A 27383-nucleotide genomic window follows, 5' to 3' on the forward strand; every position below is an offset into this window, starting at 1 on the left:
AATTGCAAGAACTCTCCAAGCGGGTAAATTTGCTCTTGCAGAGATAAGTTATTTTAACACCTGGAGAACCTAAAAAATCTATCAATTAAGTTAAAGTACACTTATCAATGTACAGGAAGGTAGACTTTAATAAGGAATTTAAATCACATTACATACATTTTCCTCCTGTGATTTGATAGTGTGATGATACATCTTTAAAATTTTAACTGTGGATTTTATTTTGCCAATTTGTGTAAAAATTGTTATTAAACTGTTTTTTTTTTTTTTACCACCAAAAGTGCCAATGCAACTTGGGTGAATATGCTTGCCTATTTCATTAATTGATATATTAAATCCTCCCATAGACTTGTGTCTGCTTCCATTTTCTGTTTTCCTTTTCTTAAATCTTTGTCACATATTTTTAAGTATGTCACGTAGGACATTGGCATAACTCTTCTTTGTCAAAAAGTTTTTGACCATTCTTACCTACTTATTTTCTTATAGGTTAACATCAGAATCTTTGTCAAGTTCCCTCTTGAAAAATTATTTTTTTATTTGATTGGGAGTCTGTTAAACCTATCACTGAGTTTGAGGAAAATTAAGTCATTCTGACATTTCGAGCCCTTAGAATTTTCTAGACATTGTGCTGAGACCTTTATAAAAATTTGTGACCTGATAAACTCACAAGAACCCTAGGAAGTATCATTATTGTCCCTAACTTATAAATAGTGAAACTGAGCTCAAGAACTTTAAGCAGGTCATAAGTGAAGAAGCCAGAATCCAAGCCTAGGCCAGTTTGAATCCAAGCCCATGATGTTAATTACCATGATATATTGCTTTCTCATTGAATATTTATTTCTCGTTGAATATATATATCCTTCTATCTATTGTAGAATCCTTACATGTGTAGCAGTTAAATGTTACTGGGGCTTTTTTATATTTATTTACATATCTCAAGTTAATTCCTGATTGTATTATCTGTTCTGTTACAATTGTGAAAGAAATTCCCCTGTTGTTTTGTCTAAGTGGTTGTTACATTATTAATAATTATTAATGTCATATAATTTTCTTAAATCCAGTAACTTTAGTGAGATTACTTAAGTCTAGGATATCTATACAAAAAATTATGTCATCTACAAATAATCATAATTTGTTTCATTCTTTCAACACACTCTAGCTTTTATTGTGACATGTTTTACTGCATTGGCTTTCTGCAATACTATTAAATAATATACTACAAAAAAATAATTCAATAGTAAGAAAAGGTCTTTTGTTTCACCATTAAGAATGACGGAGCTTTTAGGAGCACCTGAGCAGCTCAGTCAGTTAAGCATCTATCTGGTTTTGGCTCAGGTCATGATCCCCGAATCTCAGGATTGAGCCCCAAATCCAGCTCCCTGCTCCACAGTGAACCTGCTTCTCCCTCTTCTGCTGCTACTCCCCCTGTTTGTGTTTGTGCTCTCTTCTGTCAAATAAATAAATAAATAATCTTAAAAAATAAAAGATGGAGCTTTTAGTTTGAGACAATTTTGTTAATTTTTTAAAGTATTGATTGATTTTTAATAATAGATATGTTAGATTTTATTAAATATTTTTCCAGTGTCCAGATTATTTTTCCTTATTTTGTCTATTGATATGAAATAAATGCATTAATATCAAACCATCCTTGTGTGTTTTTAATACAAAACACTTATTCATGATGTTTTTCACCATGGTGAAGTGTATAAATTTGTTAACATTTAATTTAGAATTTTCTTTCTAATGAAAAATGAGATTAGCTGGTAATTCTTTTGTGCACCATCTTTTTCAGGTTTTGGTATCGTATGTCATACTTTGTTAAGTGATTTATTTATTGTATTAGAGTACCAGCAAGAAACAAATACTATTTAATCAAATTTAGATAATTCCAGGGGCACCTGGGAGGGTTGGTAAGTTAAGCTACCCACTCTTGATTTCCACTGAGGTCATGATCTCTGGGTCCTGGGATCCAGCCCCAGATGGGGCTCTGCACTGGTCATGGACCCTACTTAAGATTCTCTCTCTCTCTCCTCTCTCTGCCCCAACTCCCCATTTGTGCACACTCTCTCTCTCTCTCTCAAAAAAAAAAAGATAATTCCAAAACAGATTAATAAAGTTACAAAGTACAGACAGGTGAGCAGGAATTAGGGAGAGACACAAGTGTACTGCAGTATTTTAGAACTGCTAACACACTTATATCTTACAAAGGAATAGTCATTAGAAACCAAAATGAGAGATTAACTTGAAAATGATCATTTTGAGGAAACCTGTGATCTTCCTTTTGGGTCTCAAGCAGTAAGCTCCTCAGGAGAGGACCCAAGAGAATAAATACTGTACCCTTCTTTTCTTCCCTCCCTCCTATCTCCTGCTGGGTTTCTCATTTGGCTGAACCCAGATCAAAAGTAAAGGGCGGGAAGTCATTTGATGTAGCAGTCTGTTGCAAAGGGCAGGGTGGAGAAGGAAAGTGAATTGAGAGGCACAGGAACAACAAAGCACACACACAGGTTGTCAGGGCCCTGGAGTGTTTACTGAAATGAGGTATTCCTTGAAAATTTAAACAGATGATTTTCAAAGACTTTGCGACTCTGGAGCCAATATTTTCAAATAGTTGGCTGTTTTGAAATTTTTTTCCTAATGACTACATTAGAAAGGTGTTCTACATCTTGAGTAAATATTAATACTTTTTCTTCAGAAAGTTATTCATGTCATTGAAATGTTCAAGTTGTATGCTTTAATAGGCATAAAATCCCTTATGATTTTGATCTACTTTTCATTTATTGTTAAATCCTCTCTCCTTACAAACTAGGTTTGTATATTCCTTTTTCAATTTTCCATTGGCTTGGCTTATTTTTAAAAACTAGTTCTGGGACACCTGGGTGGCTCAGTGGTTGTGCATCTGCCTTCAGCTCAGGTCATAATCTCAGGGTTCTTGGATTGAGACCTGTGTCAGGCTCCCTGCTCAGCAGGGAATCTGCTTCTCCCTCTGCCCCTTACCCACTTGTGTTCTCCCTCAATCACTCTTGTCTCTCAAAGAAATAAATAAATAAAATCTTCAAATAAATAAAAAAAACCCACCCTAGTTCTTGTATATGTCTGTCAATTTAACTGCAACTCCTTTTTATTTTTATTTATTTTTTTAAAGGTTTTATTTATTTATTCATTAAAGACACAGGGAGAGGCAGAAACATAGGCAGAGGGAGGAAGCAGGCTCTCTGCAGGGACCTGATGCAGAACTCGAGCCTGGGACTCCGGGATCATGCCCTGAGCGGAAGGCAGACACTCAACCGCTGAGCTACCCAGGCATCCATGTAACTCCTTTTTAAATTCTTTTTTTTTTTAAGATATACTTATGGGGGGGGGGGGGCGCAAAGGTAGAAGGAGAGGATCTCAGGCAGACTCCACATGGAGCCTCATCTTGGGGCTTGCTCCCAAGACCCTGAGATTGGGACCTGAACCAAAATCAAGAGTGCAGTTGCTCTACCAACTGAGCCATCCAGGAGCCCATAAGTCTTTTATTTTTAAAGTTTTACATTAATATATATAACCTCCTTCCACTTGGATTCCCTAAATTTCATTGTTTTTTATTTCTATCTTTTTTTAATTGAATGCTTGACTCATTTCTTTTTTTTTCTTTTTTGATTTTCAAAACATGTGAAATTGTTTACTTCTGAGTCTATCTGGCTAAATCACGTAAGCTTTGATATGACTTATATATTATTTTTCTTTGTTAACCTGTTGAATTTTTATTTGCTCTTTATCCTATGGTAATTTGTGGGGATGTTTTAAGTATTTAAGTGATTGAGGAATTTTTATTAAAATTGTTAATAAAAAAAATAAAATTGTTAATGAGTTTTATTTTAGGTAACCAAGGAATATGGCCTGTATGGCTCTTATCTTTTATGAGGTGAGCATTATAGTGCCTTTAATACTTATCATTTTCATTTTTTTAAGATTTATTTATTTATTTATGATAGACATAGAGAGAGAGAGGCAGAGACACAGGCAGAGGGAGTAGCAAGCTCCATGCCAAGAACCCAACACGGGACTCAATCCCAGGATCCCAGGATCACGCCCTGGGCCAAAGGCAGGTGCGTAACTGCTGAGCCACCCAGGGAGCCCTCATTTTCATTTTTAAAAATTTTATGGTGTATATTCGATGTCTGTTAACAAAATATATTATTTCTTTTTAAATTTATATAAATGGTATCATACTGTATCTGTTTTATCCTCTGTTTTAGCTGAATTGTCTATTTTTTAGATCCACTCACGATTTTAAACAGCCATAGAGTATCCATTTGAACGGATATAAAACTTTCTATTTCATGTATGATCCAGCATCTATTCTTCAGTTATCTTCAATTTTTCCAAGTATAAACAATGTTCTGTAGCTTTCCCTATGAACATGAAGAAGAATTTTTATACAGTATATGGGTTGTGCACATCTTTAACTTAGAAAGATACTACAAATTATATTCCAAATTGTAACAATCTCCGTACACTTTCTACTTTTAAAATTTATTGATTGGGGGGGGGGGCTAGTTAAGATTTCATGTTAATAAATGCTCCTTTAATGCTTGAAAAATATGTAATCTGTACAATAAACCAGAATAATATGTTATTAACTTTCAGAGAAGTGTTTAAGGTGGCAGTTACATGTATAGGCTTTAAGTCCAAAATTTAAGGTTTCAAAGTCCAGCTTCATCGCATACAAGTTTTCAGCAGCTCAATTTTTCTGTCTGTAACTAGGACAAGAGTAATAGTGACTCATATGGTTATAGTGAGGGTGAAATGAATTAATGAAGAAAGTAACTAAAACAGTGTCTGCCACATGATAAGTACTCAATAAACATTAGCTCTAGCATTATTATTATCATATTAAGTTTACAAGGATTGGAAAGAACATTGTAGATCAAGAGTAGGAACTCCTACTTTTCAAAACAGGGTGAAAATGTATTGTTTTATTATTGAATGAGGTAGTTAATTTAATATAAGTCATTGCATCCTTATGGGATTCACTAGTAAGAACAAACTCAATTCTTTCTCTTTAGGATTTCTTGAGAGAATAATGGCAGAATAATGAAGGAAATCATGAATAGAATGTATGAAATAGATGTACTGAAACCAAAGCAAACTAAATAATTATGATATTTTATGTAAATGGAAATTCTGTACATAGGGATATATATTCTAATATTGATATGTTGAAATCTCTCAGATCAGCGTGAAACAAAATACAGTGTTTGAAAAGTTTAATGTCTATTGAAATATCATATAAATGAAAAGAGAAAGCAAAGAATGGCATCGTTAAATTTTAATTTATGAATAGATAGTGAATAATGCAAGTGAATGAAGTAAAAAGTTAACTATGAGGAAGGAAACTAAATTTTCCTGTAAAACAAAATTAGCCTTAATTAAATTTAAAAATAACTGTAACAAGCTGTGGCTTATAACAGGTATGCCTAAATCCGAAAATACTAGTAACTTAAAAGGGCATAGCTCTTGTATTACTCCTTCAAAACTACAGAGCAATTTATTATCATTTTATCTGCATAGCCATTATAATGAAACAGTAATTGACAGAAAGGCAACAAAAGACACAGTTAATCTTCCATCAGGTGCCTAACTGGCAAAGATATTGAAACTTGGTCGCACAGGGATTGCTTCTGTAATAAATCACCATAAATTTAGTGTCTTAAAGAGACATACATTATTATCCTGCAGTTCTGGAGATCAGAAGTTTAAAATGGGTTGGCAGAGATGTGTTCTTTGTAGAAGATCTGTGGAAGAATCTATTTTCTTGCCTTTCCCAGTTTCTAGAGTCTGCCTGCATTCCTTGGGTCATGGCTCCCCATCATTGGCTCTGTCATCAATTCCCCTTCCCTGGCTCTGATTCTTCTGTTTTCTTCTTGTAAGGACCCTCGTGATTACATTGGACCAACCAGGATAATTTGGGATAATTTCCTCATTTTAAAGTTTACTCACATCTGCAAAGTCCTTTTTGCCATGTGAGATAATAGATTCATAGGTTTGGGGTATTAGGACACACACTGAGCCCCCAAAGTCCTTCGATCCCATTCAAGATGGGAGATACTCAAGTATATTAAAGAAAATAATCCAGTAAAAAGGAAAAAACGATGATGCCAGAGAAAGAGGACACAATAGTAAAATCCTTAAGAAATGAAAGGAATTAGCATCCAAGTATGCTTATTCCATTTTAGTAGTACTTGGCACATTTTAGGGACTCAGTAAGTGTTTGCAAATACATGCTAATCTGAAGTCCAAGTATTTACTTGGAAGATGCCAAAAGGCAGAAATTTGTGCTACATTTGCTATATTCATAGCAAAACTAAACAAAAACATAGTTATCTAGTAATAAGGTAAAACTACTACTTCAAAATTTATTTGAGAGAGAGAAGATACCAAAACATTTGAACAATAAAAATATAAGGAAAACACATCAAAATGCATGTTACCAAAATAATATTCAAAAGAATATATACTTTTCTGAATATATATGGTAACTGAGACTATTCTAGGACTTGAAAAAGAAACAAATTAAACCAAATAAGTTGGATAGAGATGATGCATTTAAGAGCAGAAATAAGCATGTTCGGGGAAGGGGAGAGAAAAATCAATAAAAATTAAACACTAAAAACAGTAATTAACTGGGAAGAAAAGGTTAAAGTAACTGGCCTTGAAGTCATTCACTTCCTTCAGGAGGCGGAGAAACCCCCAGAGAAAAAGGCAGGTGACCATCCTGCCAACTGGACCTCCAGGTAAATAGACTATAAATATTTGTTAGGAAGGAGAGTACTTCTTTCTAAAATGCCTTAAACAGGAAATCTCAGGCTAAAGATTGCCTAAAGCAAGTAGAATCCAAGATGTAAGGGGGGTGGCCCCTTGGACAATGCCACCCAGGATATAAAATACAGCGGTTTTAGAACTGAAACGCTCTCACAGTGTGCAGTGCTCCTGGCTGCCTCACACAGAGACCTCTCTATTCCAGATCAGAGGAACATATTCAGGGCAGGAAGAACCTCTGTCTGTTGCCTCTGAACTTTTTGACTGCTTGTATCCTTGCTCTTATTTGGTGAAGCTTGTTACTAGGTAAGATTTCTGATTCATGTGAGTCTGGTTTTTCAGTCCAACCCTGGGCATTGGGAACATATTAATCAACAGAAAAACCTAACATCAATGATCAACCACTCGCTCAATTCAAAAAAATATTTAATAAGTGTATTTTAAAAAATCACTTACATCATGACAAATATTCTCAACTATAACATTAACTCATCGAGAAATCAAAGTAACATGGATAACTATTTAATAAAAAGGAGGTATTCCAATGAACATTTCATAAAGATTCACATTAATAAAGTCAATGACACAAAAATAGGAAGAGTCATTACATAATGTGCATTCCATTGTCACAGATTCATTGTAAAACTTTATAAAAATGTCAAAGGATCATACATAGGTAACAGTAACTGTCCAGAAATATTTAGAATTAAAACATAGCCCAAACAATTCTATGAAGCAAAAACTGTTTGGATTCCAAAACCTAAAAAAAGAAATACCACAGAAGGTTTATTAGGCCAATTTCAATTACAGAATGATATACAAGCATCCAAATATTATAAAAACTGCCAGTGATTTATCCTAGTACTTTAAACTGATGCAGCACAAAGAAAACAACCAACGTGACTCATCATATTAACAAGGGGAAAAAAAAAAAAACCTAAAATCTTCTAAGCATCTCAGTAAGCGCCAAGAACACATTTGGCAAAATCTAATATCTTTGTTCTAAATTTTAAGTCGAATAACTAAGCCCAATAACGAAGTCAGTAACTAATGTCATTGAGAATTTAACTGACCATCATATGTGTATTTCAAGTCCTGTGTTTATATATTTAATACCAATCTGCTGGAGTCATTCCCTTTAAGAAAATGACAATGAATGCCACCCCCCTTTTACCACTTCTGCTTAATATATGAGTAATACTTGCAATTCATGTATTAGTATTATTGGTAATTACCATTCAAGCAGGAAAGAAAATAGGGATTACAAACATAACTATGAAGATATAAATGAACTATGTTTGCAGATGGCATGAATATGCATCTGGAAAGAAAAAAAGAAAAAAAAGAAATTATTACTAGAGACAATCATCCAGCAAGGCTCCAGACTGTAAGATAAATCCACCAAACTTAATTGCATCTCTTTATAAAAATGATACCTGATTAGAATAATGTAGAAACAGAATTAATTTCACTATAATAGAGGTCAAGATATTTAAGTGCCAGAATATTCATTTAATTTAGGTCATAAGGGTTTGGGGGTTTTTAATACATAATAGAATAAGCAATCTATTAGAATTCTGGTTGGAAAAATTAAATATAGACAAGATTTCAATATGTCTATAGTTGTCATAGATAGTAAATTAATGGTGATAATAAACAGCATTTATTGCTTACTATGTGGCGGGAATTTTGGAAAGGGCTTTATTGCATTTTCTGCTTAATCACTAATCCTATGAGCTAAATTCTAATCTCTTCACAGTCAAGGAAGTTGAAGTTAAGAGAAGTCAAGTATTTGTCTATAGTCACTATGTGGTAAGTGACAAAGACTGGATTCAAATGACTATACAGGATACTTGGTACAAATTGAACAATTGATAGTGAAGCTTATTGAAAAGAATAGGCAAGAAGTAATAGCACATTCTTTCTCTTAAAGATTCAAAACAATAAACTCCTTGTACCAGATTTTTAAAAAGCTTCAAAGTGATAATTACATGTTTGTATTTTTGAGGCTAGCTACAAGTGGTGTGTTTGATTAAAAATTAAAATATAGAAGTAATTTGTTAACATATAATTAGAAAATGGGTTTCTGCCAAGTATCTAAATTGCTCTGGGCACTGAGCCCAGTTCAGACCCATGTTGCCCATGACCTCTAACTGGGTCTCACAGGTGTGCCCACAGTGTAGGGCACAGGTAACCGAAGAGGGCATGACCAGGCCCAGCTGGGTGCTGCTCTCTGCTGGGCTCTGGACCTCACCATATTATGGAGATGGCCAGAGAAGGAAGCCTCGAGAATACATATCCAACTCCAAATCTCTACTAAAACCCCATACTTGCTTGAACCAGTGTGTCTCATCAAAAACGATTAATAATTTCCTGTGCTTTTTCTTTCTATTCTTTAGATTCTATTTCATTTGTTTTGTGCTCTAATTTCTTATGCTTAAGGTACTTATTTCTACTTCCTCTAAATCTCTTGATTTTTTTCAAAATTTTATTTGCTCTGTCATTTTTTCATTAAATACTTTTTATATGTTGATTTTGCCTGTCCTTAACTTAATCTTTCTTTGACATTCATCCCATTTGTTATAATGTTCTTAACATTCTAACTCTCCAACATTAGCCTGCTTCTTATTTCTAACTTTGTGAAGTTTCAAAATGATTTATAATTCATATATTTCAGTTTTTCAAATGGTTAACTTTTGGTCGTAATTATGTTCATAATTGTTACTCTGTGTTTCTAACAATTCTTGATTTTTCTTCCTTTTTATGATTTTAACTATAAATCTTCTTCCACTAAAAAAAAAAATAAATAAAATAAAATAAAATAAATCTTCTTCCACTTACACATGAATTATTTTTTCCCTCGTGATGTGTCTTCACGATGGCTGAAAAAAGTTATAGTCAAGAAAGTGATAAGAGAGAGGGGGTAGTCCATCATAACAGGAAACAGGCTTTTTCCCTATTTTTCCTCTCTTACCTTACCTCAACATCTATCTTTCTGTTGCCATCCCCACCTTCACCCCAAGCCTTAATCTTTGGCAGCTCACAGGTTAGGGATCCTAACCAGGTGATAAAAATTCTCCCCATCTATATGTCACATATCAGGGTGATTTTCTTAATTTATCATTTTCATGAGAAACTATGTACTCTACATCCATGGTCGCTAACATATACAGATGTAGAGCAAGCCATGCCACATTTATGGCACAGGATAGACAGGGCATTAATCGGACATCAAAACATTACAACTATAATCTGACTCTGGTAGAGGAACCAGCTGATGTTGAACTTCTAGCCAGCATTCACAGAGGAATATTAGCATTCCTGAGTCTGAGGCCCTGCTTCTAACACTCTTTACCTGTCATATTTTTTTGTCTTATTATTGAGATATAAATGACATATAACATTATGTTATTTTAGGTGTCCAATGTAACAATTCTATATTTGCATATATTGCAAAATGATCACCTCAACAAGTCTAGATAGCAGCCATCACCACCATAATTGCAATTCTTTTTCCCCTGAGATGAGACCTTTTATGATCTGCTCTCTTACCATATTTCTACCTTTGGTTTTTCTAATCTTTTTCTCCACTTCGTTCTAGGATTCTCCCAGTACATTGACCTGCTCTCATCCTTCCCTCGTAATGGGGGACACATTGACGCTGGCTAGACCTGAGAATTTAAGTTGAGAGACAATCTCTGCTAGTCTGTCTTATTATCACTAAAATCCCTCCCCCAAACCCTTCTAAATTACCAGAATCCTAAGAGAAAAGGAAGCCTATTTAAACTCTTTGCTATGGATCCTTAATACAGGTAGCATCAACATGACTTCTCTGATTCTTTGTCTTCTCAAGTTGAACAGGATGATATTCTGGACTTATTAGAATTCCAAAGGGTAACAAAAATCAATCTTCAGAACTCAAGTCTCAAAGTTGATTCCCCCAACATCATGCTATTTTACCCTTCTGCTTATTCCTTTAGGAGGGCCCAACTAAATGGAAGCTTTCATCTGTGATTGAATTATCTGATATAGTGTAACCTATATAAGACACTTACTGTTCTGGTTATTTATTGCCATGTAACAAATTACCCCCCAAAACTTAGAAGCTTAAGGCAATAACCAATTTATTATGTTTTATGATTCTGTGAGTCAGGGCTTGGGCAGGATTCCACTGGTGATTCTTCTGCTCCATATGGCATTTACTAAGGTCATCTGCTGGTATTCAGCTGTTCCAGAGAGTCCAATTCACCTGCTCTTATGGTGCAAGAACACCAGCAGACATGGCTGCAAAGCTGAATTCAGTGGGGAATGTCAACCAGAGCACCTACATGTGGCCTTTCCTGGTGTAGTCATAAGTCTTCCATGGTTGCTGAAGACTCTTAAAGAGAGTTCTTAGAGAAAGGAAGTGAAAGCTGACATTTTTTGGCCTTGGCTAGAACACTGGTGAAGTTCACATCTACCATATTCCATTGTTCCAAGCAGCCAAAGGCCCCACTCAGATTCAAGTGGAGGGGAAATAGACGTGTAGCTCTCCTACTCTAAGGAGTATAGTTGACCAAGGGCTCAGGTACTGCACTTTGAAGTCTGTATCTCCCACCAGGGATTGAATATGTCAGACATAATAAGTCAGACTTGTTTCTGAAAGACATGAGACTGTCTGTCAGCCAGCTTTGGCCTAAGGACTCCCCAATAGCTCTGCTGAAAATTCCTTGGATACACAGCAATCTAGGATGCTTTCACTCTTATCTCCCCCCCTTCTTCACTCAATCAGACTTGCACTGCTATCTAATGTCTCTCCCAGCCTCTCTTGTCTTCATCTCTGTTTCCTTTCACGAAGACATCGCTTCCCACTAACCTTCTTGCACATCTAATGTTATCTTGGTTTCTAGCTCTCAAGAACTCCTGCTAACATAAAATTCTACCTCTTAGAAGGAAGAGGGTTAAAGAATTGGTGGCTATCTTCAATCACATCACTTCTTATTCCATGCTCTATCCCTGGAACTTTCTCAAAGTAACGAATTTCACCCAGAGTGTGTAGTTACTGGCCTGCAGATCCAGCCCCACTCCTACCTCCAGCCACAGCTGCTTGAACCCCAGATTGACTCCCAATTCAGGCAACCCAAGGCTGAGCTGAAGCAATCACAGTGTCTCTCAAGAATTAACAGTCAATCAACCAGTTAGCAATAAGGAGCTGGCTGCTAGAATGGTAGCCCCAGAAGCCAGAGTCAGCACCATAGCAAGCCAAAGCTAAGAGGAGCCACAATCAGAAGCCTTGTAGACGATTTAGAGAGAAGAAAATATAACCCCACCTGCAGAAAGAAGCAGAGACACAACCCTTGAGGCAAAGTGATAGACATTCCAGAGATGCCTGATGGATTTCCAGTTTCTGTGAGGTCCAGGTATACACTGTACAAAGGAGTTTTATATAACCCATTGAGTTGTTTGCCCAAGAAATTCATATTTTGAAGTTCTAAGCCAGAATGTGACCTTATTTGAAAGTAGGGTCATTGCAGATGGAATTGGGTAAAATGAGGTGATACTGAAGTAGGGTAGGCTCTTATTCCAATATGATTGTATCCTTATAAAAAGAGGAAGTTGGTACACAGACACACACATACACATACACAGGAAGAACACCACTTAAAGGTAAAGGCAGAGATGGGAGTGAAGTTTCCACAAGCCAAGGAATACCAAAGACTTCCAGCCAAACACGAGAAGCTAGGGGAGATTCTAGAACAGATTTGCCCTCAGAGCCTTTAGAAGGAACCAACTGTACCTTAGACTTCTGGCCTCCAGACTGCAACCATAAATTCCTGTTGTTTAAACCATTCAGTTTGTAGCAGCCTAGCAAACTAATATAATCCCTATTACTTTCCAATAAAACCCATTTCCATTTGAGCTAATTTGAGTGGTTCTCTGTTCCTTATGAAGGAAAAAAAAAAGATATGCATCAGAAGGCCTGACTTATATCACCTATGCTCTGAACAGAGAGAACACCCTCTAGCAGAGCCAGGATTCTTCTCAGAAAATTATTCTGAATGTCCTCCAGGACAAAGATAAATGAATGAGCAAAGTTTAAAAGTTCTCGTCTAAAGTGGATGTCAAAAGAGTTTTAGCCCAAAAAACTTTAAAGGCAAATACAACCAGAATTTTGCCTTGACAAAACAAACTCTCAATTAAGCAACGTCAGTGTGCAGAGCTTTGGGTGATGCTATTTCCTCCTATTAGTCACAGAATAAACGATTATCCAAAAATATAACCGAGTAACTACTCGTTTTATATGGGATCTCTATTCATTGCCCAGTTTAGAAGCAGGGAATGGAAACCAGAAGAATTTTAGTTTTTGGAAAAGAGGATTAGAAGTCCTTTTTTTGGCAATAATTAACCAGCAAGGTCATGCTGTCAGCACATTAAACAAAAATTATCTTTCTGTCTTTCAGAGTAAACATGTGCATCCAGCTCCCCCAAAAGTGGCTCTAGAAGATGAAAATATAAATTTAAAACAGGGAGGGGGCAGAGAAGAATGAGAAGCAGGTAAAACATAACCATGCATTAGCAATTCTAACTCCTCTGCCTGGGAGTAGTCATTAACCACCCTAAATCCCACAGGAGTCTAATGACTCCGAATGAGTATCTATAAAAGCCACAAATTATCTAATATTGTCCCTGATTTACTAGGTGTGGAGTAGCCATATATAAAACCAGACTGTTCTATAAAATACTGGCTTGAGAATCCCAGACATCCAAGCAAATTGCAGACCAGGGAGGAATATACCACAAATTAATAAAACTATAATTTGGAGAAACTAGCTAATTGCTTTTTTCTTTTTCTGGGAAGATTGTCTTTTTAAATATGGAATCCTCCAAAGCGTGGCTTCCATAGGAGAAAATTTTTTGTTTTGACTTCAAATATGCTGACTGGTTTTCAAAAGCTAAGTCTTCCTAGGCACTAACCTTTGTGAACCTTTATATTGTGTTTGTTAAAGATCAGAGCTTTATAAAACTCATCACTTCCTATAAACAATTGTAAGTCTTTTGTTTTTCTTCCAGGAAGAAAGAAATTTTTGACTAATGACTAGTCATTCAGATATCTATAAATCTCAGGGAAATTTCCCAAGTGCTGTGGCTTTCTCCATAGAGACTTGTTTCTCCAAGTCCGAGTCCTCATTTCACCAAACTGGCTCTTATTTCATGGAGACCTGCCATCTTACCATTGTGTCTTCTCATTCTTAAATGTGGGCTATATCTCCAATCTAGTCAAGTCTTCTTTACCATCACTCAAACCACATACCCTAGTTTCCTGTGTATGGATTTTGCAAATCTCTTGTCACATTTATCCCTAAGTATTTTAAGGTTTTAGTATGTTATTCTGAATTCTATTTTTAACTTCATTTTTCAATTGTCAGTTGAGAGTACATAGAAATATTATGTACTATTACATAATTGACAATATTACATCTATTGACCTACTAAACTACAGCTTGCTCAATTCACTTAATTCATTCTAGCAGTTCTTTGTTAAATTCCTTAGGATTTTCTCCATTAAAAAAAAATGCCATTTGAGAATAAGTAATTTTGACTATTTGTCTCCAGTCTTGAACCTTTTATTTCTTTTTCTTGCCTTATTGTCCTAGATAGGCCTGCCAGTACAATGTTGAATAGAAATAATTAGAACAGAAATCTTTGCCTCATTCCTGATCTTAAGGGGACAACGTTCAGTCTTTCACAATTAAATATAATGTTAGCTATAGGCTTTTCACAAATCCAATTGATCTTTTTGAAATAAAAATTAGATCAGGTTATTCATTTGACCAATATCCTCTAGCGGCTTCCTAAATCATTTAAAATAATATCCTAAATTCTTAAAATGATCTGCATTGTGTGGTTTTCTGTTATCTCTCTGAACTCATGCCCTACATGCTTCCTTATTCACAGTCTGCCACACTGGCTTGTTGCTTCAAATGTTACAAGCTGCCCCACCCAGTACTTTTGCACTTGCTCCTGCTGCCTGATTGTTTCTCCCTAGATAACCATTCTGTTCTCTGCTCAAATTTCACTGCATTAGTGACACCCCTCTTGACTACTTTATATAAAATAGACACCCCACCTCCACCTTGCCTAAATATTTCCTGCCACCCATCCTGCCATATTTTCCTTCACAGAACTTATCACCAACCAATATATTATATACTGCTTTATTTATTCATTTCCTTCCATCCTGAAAGATCCTTGAGGGCAGGAACTTTTTCTGTGACATAACTGAGCAAATGGTTTTTGTTTATAAAGTATGTATTGAATGAAAAAATAAATATCTACTCCGTGTTTGAGTGTCAATAAGGCTTACCCTACCATTTGCTATTTGCTAGGGGTGATGGAAAGCAAAACTTTCACTATCAAAGAACTTAGAAAGTATGGTAAACAAAGGCAAAAAATGAACTATTGGGACTTCTTCAAGATAGAAAGCTTTTGCGCAGCAAAGGAAACAGTTGACAAGACCAAAAAACAACAAACAGAATGGGAGAAGATATTAGCAAATGACATATCAGATAAAGGTCTAATATCCAAGATCTATAAAGAACTTATCAAATTCAATACCCAAAGAATAAATAATCCAATCAATAAATGGGCAGAAGACATGAAGAGACATTTTGCCAAAGAAGACATACAAATGACCAACAGACACATGAAAAAATGCTCAACATCACTTGGCATCAGGGTAATACAAATCAGAAGCACAATAAAATACCACCACACTGCAGTCAGAACATCTAAAATTAACAAGTCAGGAAATGACAGATGTTGGTGACAGATGTGGAGAAAGGGAACCCTCTTACACTGTTGATGGGAATGCAGCTGGAAAATAGTACGGAGGTTCCTCAAAAAGTTAAAAATAGAGCTACCTATGACCCAGCAATTCCATTATTGGATACTTACCCCAAAGATACAAATGTAGTAATCAGAAGGGGCACCTGCACTTTGATGTTATAGCAGCAATGTCCACAATAGCCAAACTATGGGAAGAGCTCAGATGTCCATCAACAGATGAATGGATAAAGATGATATGGTGTATATATATATATATATATATATATATATATACACACACACACACACAAACACACACATATGGTATATACCATATGTATATATACCAGATATATATGCTATATATATATATATATATATATATATATATATATATAATGGAATACTACTCAGCTATCAAAAATGAAATCTTGTCTTTTGCAATGACATGGATGGAACTAGAGGGTATTATGCTAAGTGAAATAAGTCAATCAGAGAAAGACAATTTTCATATGATCTCACTCATATGTGGAATTTAAAAAACAACACAGATGAAAAAAAAAAAAAAAAACAACACAGATGAACATAGGGGATGTAGGGTGGGGGGAGACAGGGAAACAAGCCATAAGAGATTCTTAATGACGGAGAACAAACAGGGTTGACAGAGAGAGGTGGGTGGGGATGGGCTAGATGGCTGATGGGTATTAAGGAGGACACCTATTATGATGAGCATTGGGTGTTGTATGTAAGTGATGAATGACTGAATTCTACTCCAGAAACCAATACTGCATTGTATGTTAACTACCTAAAATTTAAATAATAAAAACAAAATAAAATGAAATAAAAGTGGTCTTGTCACTCCCTTTTTCTTTTATTTTTTGTTTCTTACATAAACTTACAGGATTTTGCTGTCATGGTCATATCATAGTAGTCAAGGTCTAGACAAGTATTACCTACATTCCCATATGGACATTATGAATAAGGCTTAGAAAATCTCTTATTTCACTGCAATGTGCCAGCTTTATATTAGATCTCAGAGGCTCATAAAAATGTGACATAGTGTCATGTATAGTGTCATTTAAATAATTTATACAGCCATTTCCCTGGAAAATAGTGATCTGGTCATGAATCCATGGCCACAATCCTGGTACTGATTACTGAGTGACTAAAGTCTCCAAGAAAAAGGCTCTTTCTTCAAGAAAGACTTCACAATCAATGCATATGTTGAAAGTATTTAATTTGACATATTTTCTACTTAAAACTTTTATTTAAAATAACTTTATTAATTGCTTTTGATTGCCAGACTCTGTGGCTGGATTAAATTTCCCATTCTTCATGATATATCATGTAATTGTAATTGTGTTTTATCTGCTGATGATATCAATAAATTGCACAGTAAATCACCACAACTATTCCCTTCCAGGAGAATATAGTATGCTCACCAGAAGCCATATCATGCCCTACATTCTTTATTATTTTTTTAAATAACTGGATTAGGAAATATCAACATTTAATTGACTGTGTTGAATTTAGTATGTCATAATAATCATGAGTGTTCAGCCCCAAAATGAAAACAACACTTAAAGCACATGCTACCGGGATCCCTGGGTGGCGCAACGGTTTGGCGCCTGCCTTTGGCCCAGGGCGCGATCCTGGAGACCCGGGATCGAATCCCACATCGGGCTCCCTGTGCATGGAGCCTGCTTCTCCCTCTGCCTGTGTCTCTGCCTCTCTCTCTCTCTCTGTGTGACTATCATAAATAAATTAAAAAAAAAAAACTATTTAAAAAAAAAAAATAAAGCACATGCTACCCTCATTTCACAATGATTAAGAAAAAATAGTTTCTATTTAGACATATATGAACAGCAGCTACCAGTGTGATACTAAAACCATCCTAAGAGAATATCCTCCCACATTCCTTCAGGAGAAAATGTATCTGAGAAAACTGACACATCACCTAATTACAAAGCAATTCTTAGCTAGCTCTATGCTCTAATTTTAATGCAAAATACAAACTTGAGTCACTTATATGATTGAAGATTTATTTCATGCTGATTTTATTTTAATGGAAATAATCCCCATAAAGAATGAAGATGCAACCAAAAGAGCCTTTAAGGATAATTTGAAAATAGATATCTTGGTAGCAGGAAGAAAAATATAATTTATGTGTAAACATCATTTGAACATTTCTGCATAATCAAACTTTTCTTTAGTAGGAAAAGTAATGCCCCAAAAATAACTGAACTGGATGTTGAACATTATCTCTCTAAATGTAAAAGAAATATGGATGTCTTGTATCTTAAGCATAGACACTGACTTAGCTCTTGTATTTTCATTTATTTATTGATATTTACCCCTCTATTCATTTTACAATGTTGAGGTAGACGCTAAACTGTTATATATGGAATGTTAAGATATTTTAGGTTCTATATTTGGGAATGCTTATTAAACAAAATTACTTCAGTATCTTGAGTATATCCAAGTTAAATTAAGTTCAAATTATGTCCTAAGGCTTAGAACATAGAACATAATGGGTAAAGACCAGTGTCTTTGGTTCAGGTTCTCAGGTTAGAGACCTTTCTCCAGCCCAAGGATAGCACTAACTCTTAGCATATATACTTTTCAATCAATTTATAGAAATAACTTAATTTGACTTTAGAACTTTGTATTCAGATTAGCTCCATCATCAGATAGATCTTTGATGATTCTTATTTGTATAAATTCATTCTCACCTACTAACATAAAGACATACTGTTTTATCCTTGGTGCTTTTTTAGAATCTAGCATACTGAGTTTCTATCATCCACACTGATCAAAGTGAATTTGATTATAGAGATAAAGGAAAACAATACACCTATAGACACTGTCCATCCTTCTTGTGGCAGCTATTAAGTTAATGCTAGTTAATGCTAACCTCCATGCCTAATAAATTAAGGGTATCTGACAATTGGAACACTTGAAAGAGAACCAGAATCCTAATGTAACTTCATTTTGTGTTAATACAAAGACTAAAATGCTAAAAATTAATCTAAAATTTTTGCATCCATTATTCATATCCAGTTAGTGCTCTGCTCTTGTGCCCAGAAGAAAGTGATTAATGCATATGAAGCACCAAGGTCAAATTTATTTTGGGTACAACATAATGTACCTATGTATTTCAGACTACTGCCATGGCATGAATTCTTAATGGCTTCATAACATTAACTTTATACTCAATCACAATTTAGAAATTATTAATGCTTATACCATATTCATATTTAGAACTAGCAGGGGCTATGGAATGACAGTAGCAACAAAGGCCATCCACTAGTTATATTTCAAATACTGTGTGAAAAATAATGATTACATATTAGTTTTTAAAATATTTCAGGTACATATTCAGTTTTCCCAGTCTTAGTAGCCTGGCCTATGGAAAAAAAAAATCACTATCACTTTCTCTTCCAATCTCCCTCTAGTTTCAAATAACCTCCCTATGACACAACATTAGCACATTAATGATAGATATCCATCTCTTTCGAATTAGTTATGCTTTACTGCATTTGGCTGCAATGGGTATCTATCCAGAATAAGTCCTATATTTTTCAATGACCTCCCAAATAGAATAGAATAAGTGGTATCATTGAAGAGATTTACTCTGTAAACTTTCAGCATGGAGATTCAAAGGGAAGGAAACTCCCCTTAGTGTGGAGTACTGCGTGGCAGTGACTGTGGGCTTTTGCTGCTCAGGCCAGAGTCAAGATATACTCCATCCCCACAGGGAGACTCAAGCCCCTGTTGCTTAGCACCAGTTCTGACAAGACTGCCCTAGGGCCTGGGATAATGACACACTTTTCACAGTCAGAAAACCCAGGGCCTATGCAAAATTCCCCCAACAGACTCAAGCAGATTGATAAGCACATAATACTTATATCAAAAACCCTAAAATTCACACAGTTCTAAAGCCCAAAAGTTTTTTGATAGCGAAACTAAACTGTCCTGAATCATTTGGCTGGAAAACCTGACCTGAACTAGTGTGAGGCTATTTAAGACCTCATTTATCCCACATCAGGTGAACAATTCATGTTTCTCTGCCAAAATAGGAGTATGTTTGATTACAAGGAGCCCCAGACCCTTGCTGGGACTGTTCATAAAATATATATATTTATACAGTATCGCCTTCTAAATTCTGATATTTAAAATACATCCGGCACCTAGGGATTTGGATAGGGGAACCATGTCTTGTAAAATTACACAGCCACGAATTTAAAAGGTAATCTGGAGACCCCTAGGTGGCTCAGTGGTTGAGTAACTGCTGTCGGCTCAGGGAGTGGTCCCAGGTCCGAGGATAGAGTCCCACATGGGGCTCTCTGAGAGAAGCCTGCTTCTCCCTCTGCCTATGTCTCTGACTCTCTCCATGTCTTTCATGAATGAATAAATAAATAAATAAATAAATAAATAAATAAATAATAAATAATAAATCCTAATCTGCTGCTAATTACTAATTATGTGACCTTGAATAAATTATTTAACTTCCCTGAACCTAGGTCTTCAGTTGTAAGAAATGGGAACATCACAGGCATGTGGCTGGTTCAGTTGGAAGAGCATACAACTCTTGGTGTTGGGTTGTGATTTTGACCCCCCACATTGGGTGTAGAGACTACTTAAATGAATAAAACTTGAAAAATAAATAAGAATGGAGAAATCAACTTGTGCTATAAACACTTTGATGGTACTTACCTGGCTCAGGAATCACTTTTTACCATTACCTTTCCCTAAAATTTCACTCCCCTCTGTCCGCCCTGGCCCTCACCAAATATCAGAACTCAATGGCCCACTTAGAGACCTCCACCTTTACAGAATCCAAATGTTGCTTATGCCTTCTCCTTTTGTCTAACTCTTAACAGCATCTATAGAGCTAACATGCAGCATTATTCTGAAAGCATCTGCACGTGTTGTGGGGCAGGGGAGGGGGACCACAGACTAGGAATTTCAAATTAGATTCTATCACAGATAAAAAATACATGTCAGGCAATGACAAGAGAAGTGTATACACACTAGAGGCTGGAGACCGCCTCAACCTGATTCCTTAATGTGTTGGGATTACAAACTTGCCCCCTTCCCATTGTCTTGATGTCATCAGGTTAAGATGGGCTTTGTGACACTCAGGGAAGGGAAGAAATGCCATTGGACAGGAGAGAAAAGACAAGTCACAGTTAGCAATGTCAAGAATATGTTTCCATAATTGTCCACAAAGATATTGAACATCCATAAAAATCCAGAGTTTTTGTCCAAGGGAATCACACATGATAAATCTTTTTGGTATTAGATTTTAACCAGCTCTGTGAGCTATGAAGACTGATTTCCTCATCACACACTAATAGGAAGACATCAGATAAATTCTTCTCAGATGTTAAACACAGTGAAAAGCATAACATAAAATCAAAATCTGGGTGTTTGAAGAGACCTTAAAGATTAATCTAATTTCCTGATCATTTGACAGATGAAAAACTAAGCCCAGAGAAGCTTTATAACTTGATTAAACTTCTTATCTGGTAAAAAGCAGAGCCAGAAGGACTCAAAACTTTGCATCCATTAAGAAAATAATAAGTAAATAACAGCCTCGTGTCTCTATTGGAGGATAATTGTATTAAAATTTGAAATTCTGAAATATGCAATAGTGCTGCTGGAGAAAGACCTTGGGGAATGGCAGTTGGGAAGTTTCTGGCAGTGGCCCTGCCACTAACTTAGGCAAAGCAAAATGGGGCCTAAAGCCCTTCCAGTTGTGAGATGTTATGATGTTATGGTTCTTTTCAAGTTACATGAAAGAAATGTAGTCCCCAAAGATAAAAACTAGAAAAGACATTAGATCCTGTGAGAATCTGATCCAGTGTTTTAAATATTATGTTTAATATTAATAAAGGAGACTGGTGTGATTACTTGGGATCGGAATATATATTGCATTTGAACGCATGACCAAACATAGTTCTAAATTATAGAAGATGATATTTTCTCTGTTGGAAACTATTAGGGATTATAATTTGATGCATACAACTTGTCTTCAACTACTTATGCCTGTTCAAAAGAAACCATGCTGAGCTTCTCTGTCAATGATTTCCAATCAGAGAAGCTTTCTCTGTGCTCAGCATAAATAGGTGTTGAGAGCAAGGAAAGGGCATCACCATTTGTTGCAACACTTGACATTTAAAATGACTGTATAAAATGAAGACCCCTTGGGAGAGAAGAGGCAGAGTTATTAAGAGAGACTCGAGAATACTCTATAAAATCCTACCTTCTTGCTTTTCTTTTATTTTTAAAAAAAATATTCAACTGCTCCTTGCTCTTTTTTCTTGTGTATGTCAGTTGGATTCTCCTCCCCTGCCCCATAGACTTGTTCTTCCTCTTGTTAAATTGACATGCTATGAATCCTTGAGATATTAATTCTCATTAGAAATCTTTCAGTAATTATTGAAGTCCCTGTATTTGCATTTTTAAACTTAATAATCTTTCCCCTCTACCTCCTATTACTTCAAACCATGTAATGTACTTTAAAACTTGTGTTCACATTATCTTTTGGAGAAAGTACTCTGACCCCAGGGGACACTGTACAGTGCAACAGCAAGCTTCCCTGGGAAAAGCCCTTATAAAACATGATGGGGGGTAATTATTTGAATTACAAAAGGACTTCTTTAAAAAGCTATTCCCTTGGTGCATCTAAGTGTTTATTTACTGATCCCTCAGACCACTTGTAAGGGAAGTAGCTTACGTAGCCACAGCCAAGTAAAGGTCAATCATAAGCGATAAGGAGGGAGGACAATACAAGATAATGGATAGAAAGCAGGTATTACATTGTCCTTAGTACTCATCTCATCATTTAGGCAAAACAAGAATATCCTTTTCTAAGATATCATAGTACAGTTAAATAATGAAAGTTATACCAGCAATTACTATAAAATAATCCTGCTATTTCTGGGCCACTAAACGTTATCCATGAAGTGTACTTTTATTGGCAAGAATTGGAAAAAGACCCTTTAAAAAAATCTACAGGATACTATGGTCTACTTAATACATTAAATTTACAGTGCCTTTCAATACTGTTAATAATCAGAGCTTAAAACTTTTTGAGGAGGGTAGAATATGGTTCTGTAAAGTGAATAATAATTATGACTACTTTTAATGATGTGTTTTTTGTATCTTAAAGAATTAAGATACAAATTCTTATAAACAGCAAATTTGTTGTATCCCAGGGGTAAAAATATTTATCAGAAAACAGGTATGTTAAATAATATGTGCAGAATATGAATATGTTATATTCTGAATTTTGAGAAAAGAAGTATCCCTGCAATTAGTGATTTCCCCATTCATATTAATAATCATTTATATTAGGTGAGTGGCTTTGTAGTAATTCTTAGAGATCTTTCACAAAGAGATTTCAGCATAAATTCCCTCCTTCTGCCTCTCTCATTATTATTTCACTCAATTTTTAGAAGAATACTGTGACCATCTCCACCTAGGTTATTAAAAATCTCATTCATAACAGACACCTTCTCAAAACAGTGAAGTATTTATATAAATTTTTTAGAGAATTTTTCAAAACAATATGAAAGCATACTATTATATCGCAAATAAAAAAGGTCTAAGTGCTATACCTTCAGTATCTAAATTACAATTTGAACAAAACCCAAAAATGAGTAAGGCATGAGTTTGTTTGTTTTTTTGTTTTTTTTTTTGGTAGATAAGAAATAATTGAGTCCATTAAAAATAAGAAATTATTCAAATATAAAAATATTTTAAAATGTTGTTTCAAAGTCTATTATAACTTCTATCGCAATTGTCGTATTTATTTCCTTATAGTTATGACTGCTCACCTGCATGGACGGAAACCTCCTCAGTTCCCTTCTCCCATAGGAATTGGTTGTCTATGTGTCCTTGGAACTTTAATAAAGGGATTCTTAACATGACATCATCCCATTAAATCTATCAAAGGATAAATGGCTAAACAAATATGACATACTCATACAATGGAATATTAGCCATAGAAAGAAATGAAGTACAGATCTTTATCAACTTAAAATGGGGTTATGTCCTGATAAACCCATCATAAGTTGAAAATATCATAGGTCAAAGATGTATTTAACACATCCTAGCCTACAGAGCACCATGGCTTAGCCTAGACTACCAAACATGCTCAGAATACTAATAGTCGCCTACAGTTGGGCAAAATCATTGGATACAAAGCCTATTTTATAATAGAGCACTGAATATATCATGTAATTTATTGAATACTGTACTGAAAGTGAAAGCAGGATGCTTGTATGGGTGCAACATAATTGAAAGTGTACCAGCTGTTTACCTTTGTGATCACATGGCTAACTGAGGGGGGGGGGGTTGTGGTTCACTGCTGCTGCCCATCATCCCAGGAGAATATCATACAGCATATTACTAGCCTGAGAAAAGATCTAAATTCAAAATTCAAAGTATAGCCTCTACTGAACACACATCGCTCTGTGCCATCATCAACTTGAAAAATCATTATACGCTACAACATGGAGGAACTTCCAAAGATTGTGCTAAAAGAAAAAGACACACAAAAGATTACACATGACACAATTCCAGTTCTATGAAATATCCAGAATAAGCAAATCCATAGAGATGAAAAGCAAATTAGTGGTTGCAGGGACTAGAGCCAGGGCAGAATGAAAAGAATGTATTTAAGGGGCCTGGGGTCTCCTCCAAGAGTGATGAAATGTTTTGAAACTAGACAGAAGTAATAGTTGCATGATATTGTAGATGTACTAAATGACACTAAATTGTACATGTTAAAATGGTTTTTTTATGTGTTGTGAATTTCAACTCAAAAACAAAACAAAACAAAACCCCTTCAATGACTTCTCATTGCTCTCAGAATAAAGTTCAAGATCTTCAATTTGACCAGAAAGGCCCTCATGGTTTGGCCCCTTGTTATCTCAGTAATATTGTTAGTGCTATTCTCATCCTCATTCTCCAGACTCAGGATAGACCAGTCTGTTACTAGATTCTAAAGCAATAGATACTCTTTTCTCAACACAGAGTACTCTCTCCGCTACTCTGCTTTCTCCTTTTACCTGATTAACTCCTGCTCAACTTCAAGTCTTGGGTAAAATGTCACTTCATTTATACTGTTCTTGGACCCCTGTGCCCCCGAGTAAGGATCCTTGCCATCTATCCTCATGGTCACAAGATATCTTATAAGACTTACTACAACTGTAATATTTTAATTAATTAGCTAGGTAGTTATGTGTTTATTATCTATCAGTCCTTCTAAATATGTGCTCTACTGGGCAGGATTCCTGTAGTGTTCCTGGTATATAGTAGGTACACAGAAAATACTTATTAAAGAAATCAATTAATTGATAATCTGTTATGGCAACTGGATTAAATATTTCCTTTGGTCTTGTTCATCATCTACTAAGCTATGAACTATGGCTAAAGCAATAGATATTTTTCATACCTCCTTTTAATAATTACAACAGACATTTATAGAATATTTATCATAAGCTACTTATGGTGCTAAGTGCTTTCCAAATATGATCTGATTTAATTCTCATAAAAACATTGTTTTTGTACATTACTATTATAATAGTATTCCCACTCTTTTATTAATCTCATTTTAGAGACAAAGAAATGAGAACTTCCCTAGGTTTCTGAAGCCACACAGATATGTGTGATTAATTCAAAATCCTACTTTTCTGAATTCATTTTCACCATGCTAACAGTCTGCTGAAAAGCACATAAAGGGCTGGCATTGAACCAGACCTGAGTCATAGTAGTACTTGGAATAACTGGTAAATCAGAGGGATATTGACAAGATCATGCTGAATTTAGAACAGTAGTTTAAGAAGAAAATGTAGTTAAGGAATAGATGTTCTGGGTGGAAACCAGAATCATAGAGCATTATATGAATTTATTAAAGTGAGAAATCATAGAAAATTTACTCTTAAAGTTACATGATACTCATTTTTTTTAATTTTTATTTATTTATGATAGTCACAGAGAGAGAGAGAGGGAGAGAGAGAGAGAGAGGCAGTCACACAGGTAGAGAGAGAAGCAGGCTCCATGCACTGGGAGCCCGACGTGGGATTCGATCCCGCGTCTCCAGGATCGCGCCCTGGGCCAAAGGCAGGCGCCAAACCGCTGTGCCACCCAGGGATCCCTAGATACTCATTTTTAACTCAGTTTCAATGCATGCCCATTATACTTTAGCAACTATAATTTTTTTTTTTTTTCAAGAGAAGCCTTGATCAGATGCTTGGACTATTTCAAATTCATATTTCTGTTTTCCTCACTAGATCCCCTGGAGACTTGGTGGCTGCTGTGGGTCTTTCAATTGGCCTAAGGAGCCTGTAAACTGATAACAGGCTACACCAACATTATAAGAGCAATATCCAAACTACACTATCTCAGCAGGAGTCATTTGAATAATGATTAGCACACAGCACTGAAAATACAGAGCAGTAGGTATTGGCAACAGATAAGGCTGGAGGATTAAGTGAGAGTGTACAAGACCCAGCATTTGAGTTTAGATAAGGAATTCAAAACACCAGATTCTCCATGTCCCTAGTAGATTGTTTCCTTGCCATAGAAAGCTTGTATAGTAGACTGAAGAGTAGCAAGGATTCACATGTGGAAATCATAACCAAATACCAAAATGGGGAGAAATGTTCCATTTTTATGTTTCTAGTAGAAGGAGTGCTGTGGCAAGCCAGTTCTCCAGGAACAGTAAGCTAAGTTCTGAGCATCAGAATGGATTGGGTCAGTCCCAACAAATGTGATTTTTACCCATTAATTATTCAAAAATCTAGAGTAAAAGTGAGAACTGCATAATTCTCAGAGTTATGAGGGTCATCAGGTCTGAGGTGATGCTAGAGGCCCTTTGGGAGCTGGACCGAAAAATACAGTTCAGACCTGAGTCACCAAGATAGGCTTGAGAAATGAAGCTGAAATACACACTGAGAAATGAGAGCAGTGAGAAGACCGTACGGAAAGATTAGGATAGATGAGACAATGTTTTAGCAGCTGGTGTGAATGCATAACATTTAGGCAAGGGAGATGCATTAGTTATCTATTCTCAATAATGCTGCATAACAAATTATCCAAAACTCATAGCTGAAAACAATAGACATTTATTTAGTCACAAGTCTGTGAGACTTCTATTTAGGCTGGCAATTTTGGCTTGGCAATTCTGGCTGAGCTTGTTCACATGTCTGGCAAATCGGCTGCAAGACACCTGATATTGAATAGCCTCGGTTTTAACTGAGCAATTCTGAACTGGGTCTCTTCTCCAGCAAGTTAGGCTTGCTCATGACAAAGGGAAGAGAAGCAAAAGAGAAAACAAAGCCACATACAGGCTTTTCAAGCACCTTGCATCGTAACTGCTAATATGTATCCCATTGTCCAAAACAAGTCCTCTGAAGAACTCAGAATCAAGAGATGGTGAAATGGATTCCATCCCTTTAGTAGGAGAAAATGCAAAATCATAAGGCAAAAGGTGTCAGTTATCTAACATTCTATTAAAAACATGAAGCCATTACCATTTACTTTGCTATTTGGGGTCATTCTTCTGCAGATCTTTCCTGGGCTTAGTCAACAATTTAGCTGAGACTACATCATCTAAGATGTCCTTTCATCCATTTCTGACAGTTGGCGTTGGCATTGGGCTATGTATCTTCATGAGGCTACACCAGTATTTCTTATGGTAACTAGTTTACAAAAGCAAGAGAGAGCAAGCCCCAATGAACAAGTGCTTTGTGTCATGATTGCTAATG

At 35.7% G+C, this 27383-nt stretch overlaps 1 long non-coding RNA gene across 2 annotated transcripts; it reads right to left on the reverse strand.

Annotated features, from left to right (window-relative positions):
* Nucleotides 1-6771: 6771 nt before the first annotated feature.
* On the reverse strand, nucleotides 6772-13149 carry LOC121479703. Of its 2 annotated transcripts, XR_005984803.1 has the most exons (4): nucleotides 12575-13149; nucleotides 9640-9680; nucleotides 8034-8119; nucleotides 6772-7558 (listed from the first exon to the last, which is right to left on the reverse strand). It is a non-coding gene; the product is annotated as an uncharacterized LOC121479703 (long non-coding RNA). The 2 variants fall into 2 exon arrangements; XR_005984804.1 differs by lacking the exon at nucleotides 9640-9680.
* Between the last annotated feature and the right edge of the window lie 14234 nt (nucleotides 13150-27383).

Source organism: Vulpes lagopus, chromosome 21 (assembly GCF_018345385.1).
Source record: "Vulpes lagopus strain Blue_001 chromosome 21, ASM1834538v1, whole genome shotgun sequence".
Classification (NCBI taxonomy): domain Eukaryota; kingdom Metazoa; phylum Chordata; class Mammalia; order Carnivora; family Canidae; genus Vulpes; species Vulpes lagopus.